The sequence below is a fragment of the Oryctolagus cuniculus genome, chromosome 18 (genome assembly GCF_051225735.1).
Source record: "Oryctolagus cuniculus isolate XC-2025 breed Fujian yellow rabbit chromosome 18, ASM5122573v1, whole genome shotgun sequence".
NCBI lineage: Eukaryota > Metazoa > Chordata > Mammalia > Lagomorpha > Leporidae > Oryctolagus > Oryctolagus cuniculus.
This window is the reverse complement of record NC_142884.1, coordinates 51,438,291-51,444,457: the sequence shown is the minus strand read 5'-3', so window position 1 is coordinate 51,444,457 and position 6,167 is coordinate 51,438,291. Positions and strand designations below refer to the sequence as shown.

Here is a 6,167-nt window from a genome sequence, read left to right as displayed (position 1 = left end):
AGGAGCAGGGTGGGGAGAGACAAAAGGATATGGAAATCCTCTCTCTCTCTCAGCAGAATTTTACCTGAACATTTTGAACCCCTGAGAACAGTTGGGAAGTCACAGCCTCCAGGGCATCGGAATTCTTGGGATTTTTTTCCTAACAGAACGCGGGCAACCTTGAAAAGCGATGTCTCCACCTCTAGAGATTTTCTTTCGTGGCTGCCCCGAACCGAACCGAGATCGCGGGCACCGCGTCTGCAAATGGGCGAAAGCTTTGCGTTTGTAAGGCAGGTTCAGTCGCGGGCGCAGGTTCAGCCACGGGTGCGCCTGCTGGGGACGGAGCTCAGCAGAGCGGCTCCAGGCTGTGCCTGCATTTCTGCTCTCCATGTGGTCTCAGGCAAATCACTCCAGCTTTGTACCAAAGAAAACAATGACTCAAAAACAACAATGCCAACCAGCGCTTCCTTCCCAAGGGCATTGGAGAAACAAATGAAGACGCCTCTGGACAGCCAGAGCTATGGCTCCCCTCCCCACCACCATGGCAATTTCAGGGCCATAGACAGAAAATAACGACTTGCTGCCTAAGCTTTGGCAGCTTCCGATGTATTTTTTAGCTAATGGCGAGGATCCTCCAGCGATCATTGCCCAGTGTATTTTTAACTTGTTTTGCAAAGGATTCTTCGGGCATCTGGACTCCATCTAAAAATATATATATGTATTCGTGGGGGCAGGTGTTCTGGCACAGGGGGTTAAAGCTGCCACTTGGAACATCCCGTATTGGAGTGTCTGGTTTAGGTCCCATCAGCTTATTGCTAATGTGCCTAAAAGGGCACCAGACGATGGCTTGGGCGCTTGGGTCCTTGCCACCCATGTAGGAGACCTGGATGGAGTTCCAGGTTCCTGTCTTCAGCCTAGCCCAGCCCTGGCTGTTGTGAGCATTTGGGGAGTGAGCCAGCACTCTACCTTTCAAATAAATAAATACATTTTTTTAAGTTCATGGAAATGAGTACTATAAAAAAAAACTATGCGTGATTTTAAAAATTTTTAAAAATGTATAGATGTACATACACACTCCTTTTTAAAAAAGATTTATTTATTTATTTGAAGTCAGAGTTACAGAGAGAGAGAGAGGAAAGAGAGAGAGGGAGAGAGAGAGAGAGAGATCTTTTAACCGCTGGTTCACTCCTCAAATGGCTGCAATGACCCGGGCTGGGCAAAGCCAAAGCCAGGAGCCAAGAGCTTCATCCCGGTCTCCCACATGGTGTAGATGGTCCTTGGGCCATCTTCTGTTTTTCTCCCAGGTGTACCTGCAAGGATTGGAAATGGAGCAGTCAGGACTCCAGCCAGCACCCATATGGGATGCCGGTGCTGCAGGCATCAGCTTAATGGTGTATGCCACAGCGCCGGCCCCGTACACATACTCTTAAGCTCAAGGAAAGGGAAAGCCGTGGTCTTCTCCTGTATACCCTGCTCATGTGCAAGTCTCTACGAGCACTCAACACCCTTGCTGGCGGCAGAAATCCAGGCAGCCCCGTGCTGGTTTCACCCAGACTCGGTTTGGAACCTCCAATCTGTCTCCAGATCACTCCGTATAGAACACTCCTGGTTCCAAACATGGTGGGTTTCTTTCCACACAGACCAATTCTCTGTGACACCTGCTTCAGGGGAGGTGTTAGGGGCCAGGGCTGGGGAGCGCTACCCTTGAATTCAATTCTGACAGCACCTGGAGTTAGCACCAGACCCCACAGGTGCAGGGCTCAGTGGCACAGGCCGCCCCCACGCTACCTGCCAGTTGCCAGTCTGGAGCCCTGGGACCGCTGACCGCCCAGCCATGCATTCAGGGGGTCCTGGAGCCCCCCTGCAGGTGCTACAATTTGCTAGGACAGCTCCCGGGACTCAGGGCATCACTGTGCTGGAAGTCACAGAGCATACAGAGAAAGAGGTTGATCCAGGGCCTTCTATTGCGGGAACCAGGTGCATGTGGGATGCGTGCACTCACCAGGGAGCCCTGAAATCTCCTTGTTCAACACACTGGTGTTTATTTTTGTTTGGAGAGGCAGAGACAGAGAGAGCTCTACGCTGCTGCTTCGCTCCCCGATACCTGCAGAAGTCTCCTGCTGGGGCCGAAGCTGGGAGCACGGAGCTCTGTCCAGGGCTCCAAGTGGGCGGCAGGAAGCCAGCAGCTGGAGCTGGCTTTCCAGATCTACATTAGTGAGACACTGGCATCAGGAGGGAGCTGGGCATCAAACTCAGGCACCCAGATGTGGGGCAGGAGGGTGTGAAGTACAAGGCCAAGTGCCTGCCCGGCTCACAACCGTGAATGGAACATTGAGCTCCTAGGATTTTAAATGTTCTAACGTGAGTGATCTGCGACAGGTCTGCCAGGTCTCCGGACCTGGTCATCATACACTGCCTGCCTGTGTGGAAAGACCTCACTGTGCCCATGAATGTGCACCATTGCTACGTGCAGTTCACCACATATGCATTTAAAGATTGATCTGAAAGGCAGAGACTGACAGGGAGGCAGAGAGAGAGACATGGGGATCTCCATCTGCTGGTTCACTCCCCAAGGGTCCGCAACAGCCAGGGCTGGGCCAAGACAAAGCCAGGTCTCCCACATAGGTGAGCGGCAGGGATTTAATTCCTGGGGCCATCATCTGCTGCCTCCCAGGCACGTTAGCAGGACGCTGGATCCAAAGAGGAGCCAGGGCTCAATCCCAAGCACTCCTATATGGGATGTGGTTGCCCCAGAATGCCCAGTGCTACATATATTTTTTTTAATAAACATTTAGCTCCTGTCCCACCCTTTTGGGAGGGAAGTGGTGGTTAGGGCTGGAAGTCCCAGTCCTCTAATCACTTGGTCCTTTGGGTGAATGGTGGTGTGGGGGCCCTGTCCTGGGGCCTTCAGGGCCCCACCCTAACTCTCCTCATTAGCATAAGCTCAGCTTGATTGAAGACTCTCTTGCCATTCGGGAAATTCCAAGGGCTGTAGGAGTCTGTGCCAAGAACGGGGACAAAGACTAAATGTATTTCCTAAACCACAAATCACAAAGGAAAACAAACTCCTTTTTATGGGTCCCTTTTGTTTTGCTCCTGAAAGAGTTACTCCAGGTCATCGAGATTCACTGAAGCCAGTTTTTTCAAAACCCCGTACCTGAGCGTGTGTTCAGGAAGGAAGTTGGACCTGTCAGAGCGGGCGGCATGCCAGGGTGACACTGCTCATCAGCTTCCCCTGCTCTTGTTAGAGACCCCGTGGAGAGGGGAGGGAGGAGGGAAGACTGGCAGCAGGGGACCTGCTCCGTGAGTTTCAGTTTGCAGCCAGGAGCTCCACGGTGCTAAGCCCCCGCAAGGGCAGGGGTGGAGTTTGCCCTCTACTGGCCACCAGCCCCTGGACGCCAAAGTCCTTCCCCAATGTTGGGGTGGAGGTGGGCTCAGGCTTGCCTGGGCACTGCTACGATGCGGGCAGCCGCCCCCTGATCTCCACCCCCTTGCCCTTCCCTTCTCCCCCCATCCTTCTCCCTTGAAGGGCAGGAAAATCAGAAACAGGTCCTTAGTTTTCTGCTTCACTTCTCAAATCTTACCTGAGCCTCTTCCACCTGCCGGGCTTTATGGCAGCTGCCTGGGTTCATCTGCAAGTGATAGAAAGATTTGGGGTAATAACCACAGGCAGGCCGGCACCACGACTCACTAGGCTAATCCTCTGCCTTGCAGCGCCGGCACACCGGGTTCTAGTCCAGGTCGGGGCACCGGATTCTGTCCCGGTTGCCCCTCTTCCAGGCCAGCTCTCTGCTGTGGCCCGGGAGTGCAGTGGAGGATGGCCCAGGTACTTGGGCCCTGCACCCACATGGGAGACCAGGAGGAGGCACCTGGCTCCTGCCATCGGATCAGCGCGGTGCGCCGGCCGCAGTGCGCCAGCCGCGGCAGCCATTGGAGGGTGAACCAACAGCAAAGGAAGACCTTTCTCTCTGTCTCTCTCTCTCACTGTCCACTCTGCCTGTCAAAAAAATAAATAAATAACCACAGGCTTGTTGCTGGAGAAGCGAAGGGTCCTTGTCTTCGCACAAGAAAGAATTCAGGCATGAGACAGAGAGCAGTGGAAAGCAAAATAGCAAGGTTTACTAAGGCAGGGACATCCGTAAGGACGGATGGGCACCTCTCCAGACAGGACCTGAGAGAGGGTGCGCAGTGCACATTTAGGCTGGGGGTTTTTAAGGGGATGGGTCTTGCCTTCCCGCCTCTTCTCCTTCTCCTCCTCCTGGAACAAAGGACTTATTGGATGTAAATACAAAAAATTCCTTTCTGAGTTTCCCCCCTGAAGCTATCAGACAGGGGAAGCCTGTGGTTAGAGGAGGGACGGTTATCTGGTTATCCCGGGGTAGAAGGGGCAGGGCCCCCTGGAAGGTGGGGGCAGGGTGTCTGAAGTGCAGATACTGGGCCGCACCTGGAAGGTTGTCGGGATGACTTTGAGATGCGGATGCTGGACCTGGATGTCTATGCCTTAGGCCTTTGTCACACACACACAAGCTCATTTCTGACTTCTTACCTAATAGGCTTAGCCAATCAATGCACCCCTAGCGTATCAGGAGGTGCTTGGTGCTGTGAAGAAACCAGTGAACTCGGAGCATAGGAAGAGCCTTAGGGAGAGCTGGGGTGTTGGTGGAAGATGAAGGGGTGGGTGGGGCCCTAATTTAAATGAGGCAGTCAGGGTGAGGCTCCTCAAGGACAAGGTATCTGAGGTTAGAGTCTCCAGGGGGGAGGCACAGCCAGTGCAAAGGTCCTGGGGGCAGCTGGTGGGTCTTAGGAGCAGAGCAGAAGAAGATGGCGGCGGGGTTTTGGAGCACAGACATCGGGAGACCTTGGCTTTGAAAACCTTGCTGGGATGCAGTGTGCTTGGGCTTTGGTTTTCACAGGGTCGGTCTGGCCGCGGAGTTGAGTACCAGGGGCGGAGGGTTGGGGCTAGGGCAGGCATCCAGGCCGTGATGGTGGGAGTGGCACGTTGCAAGGCAGAGCCCCAAGGGTTGAAGCTGACAGATGTGGGGCACGTCCCAGGGTGAGAGTTAAAGGTGCCAGCGGGTTTCCCTCTGCATCTCTGGGGGGACGCGGTGGGGCAACGATTCTGAGAGCCCCTCAGTGTCACTGCTGCGAGCTGGGGCGTGGAAGGAAGCAGACGTGGGGGTGGCTGAGCAGGGCCGAGGTGCAGCCTTGAATGTGAAAACCCCCACTCAGATCCCAGCACGGCCCTGACCACGCGCACAGAGGCAGCACGGGCTTGTCCCGGGGGACAGCCCCCCACTTGCTGTCGTCCCGTCCTTTTCTCTATGGCTAGCGTGGGGTCAGTGCAAACCCCTGATGCCTTTCTTCTTCCGATTTTCATTAGAAAGTACGCAGGCTTGTTCTGAGCTGGGGGACATTTCCCAACCACCGGCTCACCTTGCTGCCCGTGGTCGGGGGAGCTTGTTCCAGGACCAGTGCTCTCTTCCTTGGTAGCCTCTGTTGTGGTTCAGCAGATCCTTCCAACTCAGGTCTCTTGGTCCTAAGACTGTTGGCTGAAGTTGCTCTTAGCCGGGTCTGGAAGGCCAAGGGTGCGACAGGATTTTGAGAGAATGAGAACTCGGAGACAGACTTGGACATCTCTGGTTCTCCCCTGGGTGTCAGGGGCCTGGTTAGCTTTATTCTCCCCGCCTGCCTCTTACACCCTGTGTTGTAATAATTCTAATTCTTCTCAAGCCTCCATGGGCTGCAGAAAACTGGCTAGGAAACTCACTCAGGGTCACATTATGAGACCCTCACTTACGACCTGGGTTAGTCCCTCCCTGGGAGCTGACGCTGAAGGAGCTGCTGTCCCCAAAGCCTTTTAATTGCTGAGCCAAAGGCTGAATGCCCGCCTTGTTCAAGGCCAGAGCCACTGCTTGGTCCAACGAGGAATTGTTGAACCAAGCAGAAAATTCCAGGGCACGGGCTGCTGTCTGTTCCGGCATCGAATACCATGCTCTACAGCGGGTCAGAGCGAGCGGGGCTGGGTGCTGCCATGTTTGTGGTTCCAGCCCTGGTGTGGCTGGGCTGGATCAGCTGGGCCCGGCCGAGGGGGCAGAGAGAAGAGAGGGAGACAGAGCCCAGCCCTGGCCGGGAGCAGGCTCCTGGCTGGCGCTGGTCTGGCCCTGGTGTCTCCAATGAAGATGGTCTTG

General features: G+C 54.8%; 1 long non-coding RNA gene across 1 annotated transcript; it reads right to left on the bottom strand.

The window, feature by feature from the left end:
• Positions 1-1,156: 1,156 nt before the first annotated feature.
• Positions 1,157-5,551, bottom strand: LOC149120963 (uncharacterized). The gene is made up of 3 exons (XR_016224856.1): positions 5,413-5,551; positions 3,564-3,611; positions 1,157-1,289 (listed from the first exon to the last, which is right to left on the bottom strand). It is a non-coding gene; the product is annotated as an uncharacterized LOC149120963 (long non-coding RNA).
• Between the last annotated feature and the right edge of the window lie 616 nt (positions 5,552-6,167).